This window comes from Choloepus didactylus, chromosome X (assembly GCF_015220235.1).
Source record: "Choloepus didactylus isolate mChoDid1 chromosome X, mChoDid1.pri, whole genome shotgun sequence".
Classification (NCBI taxonomy): Eukaryota; Metazoa; Chordata; class Mammalia; order Pilosa; family Megalonychidae; genus Choloepus; species Choloepus didactylus.
In genome coordinates, this window is record NC_051334.1 from 134,110,064 (window position 1) to 134,124,382 (window position 14,319).

At 41.3% G+C, this 14,319-nt stretch overlaps 1 pseudogene; it reads right to left on the reverse strand.

The window, feature by feature from the left end:
* Nucleotides 1–1,882: 1,882 nt before the first annotated feature.
* LOC119522353 lies at nt 1,883–10,998 on the reverse strand (annotated as a pseudogene).
* Nucleotides 10,999–14,319: the final 3,321 nt, after the last annotated feature.

Consider the following 14,319-nt stretch of genomic DNA (forward strand, 5'->3'; position numbering starts at 1 on the left):
TAGCTTTACTCATAATCACAAAAAAAAAAAACTGAAAACAACTTATTATATGCATTATCTGGTGACTGGATGAACAATTATAGTCCATCTATAAAATGTTATACTACTCAGCAATAAAAAGGAAGAACCTACTGAAATAAAAACTTACATGGACAACTTCTAAAGCATTATGCTAAGTGGAAGAACCCACACTTGAAAACCTCTTTTGTTTCTCAGATGTGGCCCCTCTCTCTCTAAGCCAATTTGGCAGGTAAACTCATGACCCACCCCCCTCACGTGGGACATGATACACTGTCAACATGGGATATGACTCCCAGGGATAAGCCTGGACCCAGCTTCATAGGATTGGAAAGGTCTCTTGGACCATGACAGGGAAGAGAAATGAAACAAAATTTCAGTGGCTGAGAGATTTCAAATTGAGTCAAGAGGTCATTTTAGAGGTAACTCTTATGCATTACATAGATATTCCCCCTTTTTAGTTTTTATTATATTGGAATGGTTGGAAGGAAATATCTGAAACTGTTGAACTGTAATCCAGTATCCTTAATTCTTGAGAATGACTGTATAACCATATAGCTTATATGTTGTGGCCACATGTTTGTGAAAACCTTGTGGCTCACACTCCCTTTAACCAGTGTGTGAACAAATGAGTAGAAAAATGGGGACAAAAAGTGAATGAGTAATGGGGAGAAGAGGGTGTGGGATGTTTTGGGTGTTCTTTTTTATTTTACTTTTTTCTTTATTTTAAAGTAATGAAAATGTTCCAAAATTAATTGTGGCAATGAATGCACAACCATATAATGATACTGTTAGCCACTGATGGTATACTGTGGATGGGTTATATGGTGAATTAGTTAGGGTTCTATAATAAAACAGAACAGGAGATATCTGTAAATATGAGATTTTTAAAAAAGGTTCTCATGCTACTGTGGGGAGGCACGAGTCCAAGTCCCATGGGGCAGGATGCAAGAGTCCAAATTCTGTAGGGCAGGATGCATGAGTCCAAATTCTGTAGGGCAGGCAGCGACCTGGCAACACTGATGAAGGTCTTCAATGAACTCCCCAGGAAAGGCTGACTGGCTGAATAAGGTATGAAGGTTATCTCTCATCTCCCTTAAAAGTCCTCTACTGATTGGATTAAATACAGCTGATTAGATTCTCTCACTGCAGAAGACATGCCCTTTGTTGATGTAATCAGCAACAGATGCAATCAATTGACTGATGATTTAATAAACCACCTTCAACCAGCCTTCTGTTTTATTAACTAGCCACAATGTCCCTGCAGTAATGGTTAGGCCAGTGCTTGCTTGATAAGACAACTGGTCACCATCAACTGGCTAATTTGACACATGAACCTAACCATCACAGTCCACTCTTTGTCAACTTGACACCTATACATATCACCTTAAACCATACTTAATCTCTAAATAGAACACAGTAACAGATATATATTTCACCTAACAATACTCAGCTGCCCTGCATACAACCAGAAACACACTAAATCTCACCAGAATAGGGTGCAAGTCCTTGGGTACAATTCAAAATTAAACTTGATATCCTATAACTTGAATACATCACAGTCCTTGTTTCTGTTACTGGTCAGGTGGTTGTAGTTCATATTTGTCACTACCTTCTTGCACTACCCATTCTGTGTTACCTTTATCCACAGCAAGCATTTCAGCTGACTGTGTTTCTTTGTCTGGTGGGGTGACTCAAACCTTCATTTCTGAAGTTTCTGGGCCATTGGTAGTCCTGCCTGGATTGGCTTGTGGCAATTTTCCTTTGACTTCAATCACAGAGCATGGCAGTCCTAAGAGATATGCTAGGGCATCTCCTGTACTCCAGGAAAACTCTTCTTTACTTCCATTTTGTAGTTGCAGTTCTATTTCCCCTTGATAGTCAGGATCAAACACCTCAGGCAGTACAGTAATACCTTCCTTGCCTGTTGATGCAGAGGGATTAGAAGCCCAAAGTGGCCAGGTGGCAGTCTTAACTTCCAGCTCAATGGAAACATTGTTGTTTCTCCTGGTAGGAGCACTCCTTCTTTTTGAACTAAGACATATAGACCAGCAGAGCTTAAGGTTGGAGGGACAAGAAGCAAAAATTTTCTTAGTGGATCACTAGGGGTGATAGTGGGTGGTGCCACTCCCATTTCCACCCCTTGATTACTGGATCCATGAATCCTGGCTATGGGAGAAACAGCACCATAGCATGAATGCTGATTCAGAGCATACACAGCTTCCTGGAGAACACTGCCTATGCCAGTTTGAATGTATTGTGTCCCCCAAATGCCATTATCTTTGTGGTCTTGTGGGACAGACGTTTTGGTGCTGGTTAGATTTGCTTGGAATGTGCCCCACCCAGCTGTGGGCAGTGACTTTGGTGGGATACTCCCTTGGAGGTGTGACCCCACCCATTCAGGATGGGCCTTGATCAGTGGAGCCATATAAAACATGCTGACTCAAAGAGACTGAACTGAGTGCAGCTGGGAGAGATGTTTTGAAGAGGAGCAAGCTTGCTAGAGAGGAACGTCCTGGGAGAGAGCCGTTTTGAGGCCAGAGCTTTGGAGCAGACACCGGCTGCCTTCCCAGCTAACAGAGGTTTTCCGGACGCCATTGGCCATCCTCTGGTGAAGGTAACCGATTGCTGAGGTGTTACCTTGGATGCTTTGTGGCCTTAAGACTGTAACTGTGTAGTGAAATAAACCCCTGTTTTATAAAAGCCTATCCATCTCTGGTGTTTTGCATTCCAGCAGCATTAGCAAACTAAGACAGATTTTGGTACCAGAGAAGTGGGGTGCTTTTGATGCTGTGTTTGCAAATACCAAACATGTTGGAGTGGCTTTTTAAATGGATAAGGGGAAGATTCTGGAAGAATTGGGAGGAGCTTGATAGAAAAGCCCAAAACTGCTTTAAAGAGACTGTTTATGGAAATATGGACTCTAAAGATACTTCTGATGAGGACTTAAGCAGAAATGATGAATGTTTTGTTGCAAACTGGAAGAAAGGTGATCCTTGTTTTAAAGTGGTAGAGAATTCGGCAAAATTGAGTCCTGGTGTCAGATGGAAGGAAGAATTTGAAAGTGACAACCCGGAATACTTAGCTGAGGATCTCTCCAGACTACGTGTGGAGGATATACCCTGGCTTCTCCTTGCAGCTTATAGTAGAATGCGAGCGGAGAGAGATAAACTTAGAACTGAACTCTTGGGTTCAAAGAAACCAGAAGCTGATGATTTGGAAAATTACAGGCTTCCAGGGGGTGGAATCCCAGAAGCTACAGCCCAACGTGAGGATGTAACCAAACATGGAACCCAGCCACCATTTCAGTACAAGCCAAGATTGGAGATGGAATTATCCAGAAAGGATTTGTGGAAAGTCCTATTGTCTGATGGCTTTGACCCCTGCGTGCTTCATGCAAAGCCAACAGAATTTTTGCGAGATCTTTATAGACAGAGCCATTGCCGGTCTGGACTGGAGGAGACAGACAAGGAAAAAATTAAAGGAAAAATCTCTTCAAAGACAGAGCCATGGAGGTTGAGGTCTGGAGTCAGGAGGTCTCAGGCTGGGAGAGCGGAGCAGCCCACACGCATGGAAAGGGTGAGTTTGCCCTGGAGGTCGAGGGCGGGCTTTCCGCCTCGATGCTCTGGAAGAGTTTTGCCACCTCAGGTCCCAAAGAGGGTGGAGCACATTTCCAGGGAATTGCGGAGAGCCTGGCTGCCACCACACTGTTCTGAAGGGGTTCAGCATGTGCCCTGGAGATGGAAGGGAATCCGGGAGCTGCCCCGATGTTTGAGGAGGGTGGGGCCGAGAAGGTGGTCTCCCCAATGTGTGGAAATGTTGGAGCACTCACCTAAGCATTTGGAGAGGAAAGGGCTGCCAGAAAGGCCCTTAGGAAGGGTTAGACTCCCGCTCTCTCAAGCCCCAAGGATGCAACGTCGTTCCGTAAATGACTCTCAGACTTTGAAATCTAATGGAGTTTGTCCTGCAGGTTTTAGGAACTGTTTTGGCCCTGTTAACCCTGTTTTACTTACTCTTTCTCCTTATGGCAATGGAAATGTTTATCCTATGAATGTCCCTCCTTTGTATATTGGAAGCATATAACTTGTTCTAAGTCCACAGATCCAAAGCTAAAGGAGAATTGTGCCTTAGGACCCACCATGCCTGTAATTGATTTTGATGGGATTTTGTACTTAACTTTTGTTACTGAAATGATTTAAGTTTTTGTGATATTGTGATGAAATGAATGTATTTTGTATTTGGAAAGATAATGTCATTTTGGGGTCCAGGGGGTGGAATGTGCCAGTTTGAATGTATTGTGTCCCCCAAATGCCATTATCTTTGTGGTCTTGTGGGACAGACGTTTTGGTGCTGGTTAGATTTGCTTGGAATGTGCCCCACCCAACTGTGGGTGGTGACTTTGATGGGATACTCCCATGGAGGTGTGACCCCACCCATTCAGGATGGGCCTTGATCAGTGGAGCCATATAAAACATGCTGACTCAAAGAGACTGAACTGAGTGCAGCTGGGAGAGATGTTTTGAAGAGGAGCAAGCTTGCTAGAGAGGAACGTCCTGGGAGAGAGCCGTTTTGAGGCCAGAGCTTTGGAGCAGACACCGGCTGCCTTCCCAGCTAACAGAGGTTTTCCAGACGCCATTGGCCATCCTCTGGTGAAGGTAACCGATTGCTGAGGTGTTACCTTGGATGCTTTGTGGCCTTAAGACTGTAACTGTGTAGTGAAATAACCCCCCGTTTTATAAAAGCCTATCCATCTCTGGTGTTTTGCATTCTGCAGCATTAGCAAACTAAGACACTGCCCCAGCCCTGCAAGGTATTGTCACCTTTTTGGCACCATAATTGAGTCTTCAACAGGCCATTCCCCGATTCTGTCAACCCAGCTGCATCTGGATGATGAACAGAGAATTCCTTGAACATGTGCCCATTCCTGTACTTCTTTGTTGTGAAGGGGTTTCCTGATCAGAAGAAATGCTATGTGGAATACTATAACAGTGGATAAAGAATTCTGAGTCCACAGATCATAGTTTTGGTGGAAGCATTGTGTGTAGGGAAAGCAAACACATATCCGGAATATATGTCTATTCCAGTTAGAACAAATCATTGCCGTTTCCATGATGGAAGTGGTCCAATGCAGTCAACCTACCATCAGGTAGCAGGATGATCACCTTGGGGAATGGTGCCATATTGGGGACTGAGTGTGGGTCTCGGCTGCTGGCAGACTGGGCACCCAGCATTGTCTGTGGCCAGGTCAGCCATGGTGAGTATAAGTCTATGTTGCTAAACCCATGCATAGCCTCCATCCCTACTACCATGAACACTTTGTTCATGAGCCCATTATGCAATGACCCGAGCGACTGGGGAAAGATGCTGATTGGTATCCATAGAATGGGTCATCTTATCCACTTGATTATTAAAATCTTCCTCTGCTGAAGTCACCCTCTGCTGAGCATTCACATGGGACACAAATATTTTCATGCTTTTTGCCCTGCCAGAAAGGTCTGTCCACATACCTTTTCCCCAGACTACTTTGTCACCAATTTTCCAATCATGTTCCTTCTGAGTTCCTGACCATCCATCCAAACCACTAGAAACAGCCTTTGAATAAGTACACAAATGCAACTCAGGCCAGTTCTCCTTCCAAGTAAAATGGACATCCAGGAGCACTGCTAGAAAATTCAGCACCCTGGGAGGATTTCCCCTTATGTCTGTCCTTCAGGGACATCCCAGAAATGGGCTGCAGTGCTGTGGATGTCCACTTTCAGGTGGTGCCTGCATATAGTGCAGAACCATCTGTCAACCAGGCCTGAGTTTTGTCTTCCTCAGTCAACCAATTGTAAGAAACTCCCCAAGATGCCATAACTCTGGGTTGGGAGAAAGAGGGCAATATGGCAGGAGTGGGGGCCATAGGCGTTTGGGCCACTTCTTCATGTAAATTACTTGTATCTTCAGGACCCACTCAAGACCTATCTCATATATACCATCTCCATTTTTGATGGAGTGCTGAAGTGCATGCCCAACTTTATGGCTTGGTGGGTCAGACAACACCCAGTTCATGATAGCTAACATAGGTCTCATGGTAACTTATTGGCCCATGGTTAAGCATTCAGTCTTTACAAGGCCCAGTAGCATGACAAATGCTGTTTCTCAAAAAGAGCAGTAATCTGCAGAAGATGGTAAGGCTTTACTCCAAAATTAAGTGCCTGTTTTTTGATTCTCCTATAGGATCCCTCCAAAGTCTCTAAAAAGCATCTCTATATGCCACTGACATTCCTGGCACTACTTTATCAGCCAGATGATATGGTCCAATTTGCAGAGCAGCTTGCACAGCAGTCTGGACCTGTCACAGAGTCTCCTTTTCTGGTCCCCACTCAAAACTAGAAGATTTTCTGGTCATTTGATAAATGGCCAGAGTGGCACACCCAAATGAGGAATATGTTGTCTCCAAAATCCAAAGAGGCCAACTAGGCATTGTGCCTCTTTTTTGGTCAAAGAAGAGGCTATATGTAACAGCTTATCCTTCACTGTACAAGGGATATCTTGACATGCCGCACACCACTGGGCACCTAGAAATTTTACTGAGGTAGAAGGCCCCTGTATTTTTCTTGGATTTATCTCCCATCCTCTGACACTTAAATGCCTTACCAATAAGTCTAGGGTAGTTGCTACTTCTGGCTTAGTAGGTTCAATCAACAAGATATCACCAATATAATGGACCAGGGTGGTGTCTTGTGCAAGGGAGAAATGATCAAGTTCCCTACAGACAATATTATGAAATAGAGCTGGCGAGTTTTTATACCCCTGAAGTTGGACAGTGAATGTATTCTGCTGACCTTGCCAGCTGAATGCAGAGTGTTTGTGGTGGCCCATACTAACAGCTATTGAGAAAAAAGCATTTGCTAGATTAATAACTGCATACCAGTTTCCAGAGGATGTGTTGATTTGCTCAAGCAATGATGCTACATCTGGAACAGCAGCTGCAATTGGAGTCCCACCTGGTTAAGCTTATGATAATCCCCTGTCATCCTCCAAGACCCATCTGTTTTCTGCACAGGCCAAATAGGAGAGTTGAATGGGGATTTGGTGGAAATCACCACCACTGCATTCCTCAAGTCCTTAAGAGTGGCATTAATCTCTGCAATCCCACCAGGAATCTGGTACTGCTTATGACTTACAATTTTGTGAGGTAGTGGCAGTTCTAGTGGCTTCCACTTGGCCTTTCCTACCATAACAGAGCTCACTCCATGAGTCAAAGAACCAATGTGGAGATTCTGCCAGTCTATTCCAATTATGCATTCTGGAACTGGGGAAATAAACACAATGAAACTGACTTGACCTAAAACTTCAACATAAGCCCCTATTTGACCTCATAAGCCACTACTCTGACTGGTGGACTAGAGTGATGTTTTGGGTCTCCTAGAATTAATGTTACTTCTGAGCCAGTGTCTAATACTCCCTGAAATATATGATCATTTCCTTTTCCCCAATGCAGTTACCCTGGTAAAAGGCTGTAAGTCTACCAGGGGAAGTCTCAGAGGAAGATTAGCATATAAATTTTTGCTAGTGTAACAGAGTCCTTACAAAAGGGTACCCACCATTCCCTTCATTCAAGGGGCTCTGGTTCATAAGTCTGGGAATTGATTAATGGGCCATGACTCTGTTTTTGTAATTCAAGTTAGACTTTTGTTCACTTGACCTAGAATTCTTCTGCATATAGAGATCAAACAAAAATTTAGTAGACTGCCCATTGATTTCATGTTTAGGTACCCCATGATCTACTTTCCAATTCCATGAGTCTCTGCCAGTCTGATTATTTTGACAACTGCTTTGAGTCTGCTGTCCATTATGGTAGCCACACCCACCTTGTCTTGGTGATTAACTGCTGCCATGTGGCTTTTGCCAAGTCAAGATCTAATTAATTATCCACATTGTGTTTAAGGATTCCAGCTCAGTTACAGCAGTTCCCACAGTCCCCACTGCCATCATTATCAAGCCACATGTCCACCTCCCAATTTTCAGGATCCCTTTCTTTTTCAATCCATGGCTTTACTTTAGCAGCAGACACCCTGTGAGGTTGAGATTTTAGTGTATGTTGTAAGCCTGGTTTTCAGAGATCTCAAGTCTGCAACCATAGGAAATAAGATTTTCTTTCAGGGCACACATAGAAACATTTACATCTGTCAAACAGCATTTAAGTTTCAAATTTGAAGCCTTGAGCACATTCCTTTTATAACTGTATCCAGCATATCTAAGAACAACCAGCCAACATCATTATATCTCTTAATGCCACAAAATTCTGTCAAAAACACTGTCACCCAGAGCCTTGCCTCATAAAAGAGTATGATTAGGAGAATCAAATGGTGATATTTTGCATATCTCCACTGCCAACTCGTGCCATAGACTATCAGTGCTATCTTGATTACTGGAAATAGTCATTAGTGCCTTTAAATCTAATCGAAGTAGAAAACCAATTGTAATGGCCCATTTTAAGATTCTGTTTCTCAAGAACACCTCCTGGTACCAAGCTGTATTAGGGTTCTCTAGGGCAACAGAACCAACAGGAGATATCTGTAAATATGAGATTTTATAAAACTGTCTCACTCAACTGTGGGGAGGCATGAGTCCAAATTCCATAATGTGGAATGCATGGTTCCAAATTTTGTAGGGCAGGCAGCTAGCTGGCAACTCTGATTAAGATGTTTGATGAATTCCCCAGGAGAGACTGGCTGACTGAAGAAGTGAAGGTTCTCTCTCTTCTCCTTTAAAAGTCTTCAACTGATTGGATTAAATCCAGCTGATTGGATTCTCTCATTGCAGGAGACATGCCCTTCATTGATGTAATTAGCCACAGATGGAATCAACTGACTTATGATTTAATAAACCAGCCTTCTGGTTTATTAACAAGACACAAATATTCTTGCAGTAATGGTTAAGCCAGGGCTTGCTTGATTGGACAACTGGGCACCATCACCTGGTCAAGTTGACACATGAACCTAACCATCACATATGGTGTGTGAATGTATTTCAATAAAATTGTATTAAAAAGTTATATGATTAAATTTTATGATATTCTGAAAAAAGCAAGTCTCTGGGGATGGAGAACATATCAGTGATTGCCAGGGGATTGGGAGAGGGGAACCTGACTGACTGCAAATATTCACAAGGGAATCTTTTTTAAAAATCTTCCTTGCTTCTTTGCTTTATTATTTCTTATTCTTCTTTCATGGAATTTTATTTATTATTTATTTTAACATTTTATTTTGGAATAATTTCAAATTGCAGTACTGTTTCAAGAAAAAGTACAAACACCTTAGAGAGAACTCCAACTACCCCACTACCTCCCAGATACCCAGATCTGCCAATTTTAACATTTTACCACCTTTGCCATATCATTCTATCTGCCTATCTACATCTCTCTCTCTCTCTCTCTCTCTCTCTCTATATATATATATATATATATATATATATATATAATCAATCTTCTGAACATTTGAAAGCATGTTCCACACATAAAACTACTTGAACACATAATACTTCAATTTACAATTCCATCATACAAGGATATTTTATGTTATCACTTTATGTGTGGTTATCAAGTACAAGAAATTTAGCATTGATAATAAAGATTGCATTCTATATTCCAATTTCTCATGTCCTTATAATGTCCTTTTGAGTCTTTTCTATTATATTCTTAGATCCCATACAATGTCATGAATTGCATGTGATTATCACTATCTCTTTAGTTTCTGTCTCTTAATTCCTTTTTTTTAATTGTGGAAACATATACAAGATAAAATTTCCCATCCAAATTGATCTGAAGTATACCACCCAATGGGATTAATCACATTGACAATGTGGCAGTACCCTCACCACCATCCATTACTAGAAATTTCCCTTCACCCCAAATAGAAACCATATGGGTTACCTACATAATGTATAAGAATAACCTCCAGAATGACCTCTTGACTCCATTTGAGATCTCATAGTCACTGAAACCTTATTTTGTTTAGTTTCTCTTCCCCATTTTGGTCAGAAAAGCTTTCTCACTCCCATGATGCTGGATCCAGGCTCATCCCCAGAAGTCATGTCCCACATTGCCAGGGAGATTTACAACCCTGAATGTCATCTGCCACATAGGAGGGAAGGCAGTGAGTTTACCTGCAGGGTTGGCTTAGAGAGATATGCCACATCTGAGGAACAAAAGAGGTTCTCTGGCAGTGATTCTTAGGCACCATTAGAAGAAAGCTTAGCATCTCCTTTGTAGTAACAAGCTTCATAAGTGCAAGTCCCAGGATCGAGGACTTGGTCTACTACAATGGTATTTCCCAATGTTACAAAATTATCAGGAATTTCCCAGTTGGTAAATTTAATGTTTCCACATTTTCCCCTAGGCTCTCAAGGGGGCTTTGCAAATACTTTTAATTCTCTGCCCAAATTACTCAGGGATGTATCAGGGTTTCATGCTGCCTTGTACAAACCAACCAGATCTCAACCCCTATTCAAGGTTCTATGTAATTATGGTGTTTGAATAAACTGAGTATACAAGCTAAATTATATAGTGTGCTACACAATGTATAGATTTTGCACCAAATAAACATCTCTTCCCCTGGTCTCACACAGAAGTTGAGGTTTTAAAACACAGTCAATATCATCCTATTCCCTTTAGTCTGTGTGCCAGTTTGGATACATTTTGTCCCCAAAAAAGCCATATTCTTTAATGCAATATTCTTGGGGGAGATGTATTAGTGTTGATTAGGTTGGAATCATCTCTTGAATGTGTGTTTTCATGGAGATGTGACTCAAACAACTGTGGGCAGAATGTTTGATTAAACTATTTCCATGGAGATATGGACCCCACCAATTCATGGTGTGTCTTGAGTTAATTCACTGGAGTCCAATAAAAGCTCACAAAGATAAGGAGCTCAGAAAGGCTGAGAGGGACATTTGGGAGAGAAGGTAAGAGCTGACACTGACACTTAGAGATATTTGGAGATGCAGACAGAAGATGTTTAGCTATGAGATGAAGCCCAGAGTTTACCCTGGGATATGCTAAGACAGGACCCCCAGGCACTTAGAGAGAAACATCCTGGGAGAGAGAACCAAGCTCACACAGGAGCTGAGAAAGGAGTTGGAACACAATCCAGGATCAACAGATGCCAGCCACATGACTTCTCATCTAACAAAGGTTTTCTGGATGCCATTGGCCATCCTTCAGTGAAGGTATAATCTGTTGATGCCTTAGTTTGGACATTTTTATTAACTTAGAACTGTAAATTTGTAACTTAATAGATCCCCTTTATAAAAGCCAATCCATTTCTGGTATTTTGCATAATGGCAGCATTAGCAAACTGAACAGTCTGGTTTACCTTAGTTCTAATCAAGTCCATTATGTTCGTATCTCCAATTGAAGTCTGATATATTTTTTCAGGTTTTAAATATTTGCTCTATGGATAATACCAACACCCACAGCCCCTAAACTCTGGCTCTGAGTCTCAGGTGCCACACAGAAACCCAAAATCACAGGGACCTACCAGGCTATACAAAAACAGCTAAGCATCTTAGAATATAGAGATAACCATCACAACTCATGAATAAATGTGACTGCTGTAAGATCCCACAATCCAAGAACCCCTACCATAAGCCCTCTGCTGGCAACCCATGCTCCTAGATTCAACTCTCAGAGCTTGCACATTATCATTAGTCCATATTTATGAGGTGCCATAATGTTTGTCTCTTCAATTCTGGTCCACTACACTCAACACACTGTCCTCAAGGTCCATTCACCTAGGTTCATACCTCACAATTTCATTACTTCTTGCTGTGTCTGCATATTCCATTGTATGTTACACCACAGTTCACCATTCCAATCATTGATTGATGTACCCTAAGGCCACCTCCATCCATTTTGAATCATGAATATGGTTGCTATGAACACCAGTGTTCAATGTCCACGCATGTCCCTGCTTTCAGTTCTTCCAAGTATATACCAAATAATGGGGTTTCAGGACCGCATGGCAACCCCATAGTTAGCTTCCTGTGTAACCACCACACTGTCCTTTATTGGGCTGTGCCACTCCACTTCCCTACCAACATGGAATAGGTACAGCCCTCTCTCTACATTTTCTCTAGCACTTGTATACCTCTGTTTATTTTTTAACAGTTTAATTCACACACCATAGAATCCACCCTAAGTAAACAATGATTCCCTTATAATCACATAATTATGAATTCAGCACCACAATCTATAAAAAGTCATTCCATCTCTTCCCCAAAGAAAAAGAAAAAGGAGAAAAAAATGAAGAATAAAAATACAAGAGATAGAAGAAAAATTAAAATAAAATACAATGAAAAGATCAGACAATATCACCACAACCAAGAATCCCATATCACTCACTTATATGTCACTGATATAGACATTCAGCTTTGGTATATTGCCTTTGTTACAATTAATGGAAGCATCTTTCAATGTTACCATTAACTATAGACTCTAGTTTGCATTGATTGTGTTTTCCCCTAAACCCTGCAATTTTCAACACCTTGAAATGTTGACATTCATTTACTCTCCCTCATTTAAAACCATTCATATATTTGTACATTTAGTCACCATCATTGACCACTCTAGGATTCACTAAGTTATACAGTCATGGTCTTTAACTTCTATCTTTCCTTCTGGTGTCATACAGGCCCTTAGCCTTTGTCTTTCAACCATACTCACACTCATCTTTGATCAGAGTACTTACAATATTGTGCTACAATCACACAGTATTGTGATATCCATTCTGGAGCTATACAATCAATCCTGTTGAACCTTCTGTACTCCATCATCAAATGCCTAACCTCTAACCTCTATTTTCTGATAACTTGTGTTCTCAACTCTCAAATTTTGCTCATCACTGTTAGTCCATATGAGTGAGACCATACAGTATCTGTCCTTTTGTTTCTGGCTAATTTCACTCAATGTAATGTCTACTGTCTACAATTTTGGTTTCTGTTTTTTGTTTCATTTTTGGATTGTATAGGTCTACCTTATTTTACTTGTATTTTTTTCCTCTCTCACTCTCTATTTACCTTTACTGATAGTCTTCATTTCTACACTCTCTCTAAATCTCTCGCTCCTTTTTCCTATCTGCCTGTAGTGCTCCCTTTAATATTTCTTGTAGAGCAGGTATCTTGTTCACACTCTCCCTGGGTCTGCTTGTCTGAAAATATTTTAAATTCTCTCTCATTTTTGAAAGACAGTTTTGTCAGATATAGGTTTTTTTTTGGAAGTTTTTCTCTTTCTGTATCTTAAATATATCATACCAGTGCCTCCATGGTTTCTACTGAGAAATCCACACATAGTCTTATTGATGTTTCTTTGTATTTGATGGATCACTTTTCCCTTGCTGCTTTCAGAATACTTTCTTTTTGATCATTGACAATCTGACTATTAAGAGTCTTGGAGTTGCTCTACTTGGATCTATTCTGTCTGGGGTATGCTGTGATTCTTGGATCTGTAATTTTATGTCTTTCATAACAGATGGGAAATTTTCAGTGACTATTTCCTCCATTATGCTTTCTGCCCCTTTTCCCTTCTCTTCTTCTGGGACACTCATGACACATATTCATGGGCTTCACGTTCTTATTCAGTTCCCTGAGACCCTGTTCCACTTTGCTAATGCTGTCTGTTATGCAAAATACCAGAAATGAATCAGCTTTTATAAAGGGGGTTTATTTTGTTACAAAGTTACAGTCTTAAGGCCATAAAGTGTCCAAGATAAGGTATCAACAACAGGGTACCTTCACTGAAGGATGGCCAATGGCATCTGGAACACCTCTGTTGTCTGGGAAGGCACATGGCTGGAATCTTTTTCCTTTGCTTCCAGGTTGTGTTTCAAAATGGCTTTTTCCAAAATGCCTCTGCAGCTCCTTTCTCACCTCCTTTGCATTCTTCAAAGTGCCCCTCTTGTCTGTAGCAAGCTTGCTCCTTCTGTCTGAGCCTATGTAGTGGTCTAGTAAACTAATCATGGCCCACACTGAATGAGCAGGACCACAACTTCATGGATATTATCTAATCAGTGTTATCACCTACAGATGGGTGGGGTGCATCTCCATGGAAACACTCAATCAAAGAATTACAATCTATTCAACACTAATACATCTGCCCACACAAGATTGCATCAAAGATAATGGCATTTTGGTGGACATAATACATTCAAACTGGCCCATTCCACCCCCTGATCCCCAAAATGACATGATCTTTCCATATACAGAATACACTCATTCCATCACAGTATCACAAAAAACTTTAATTTCACTAACAATAAG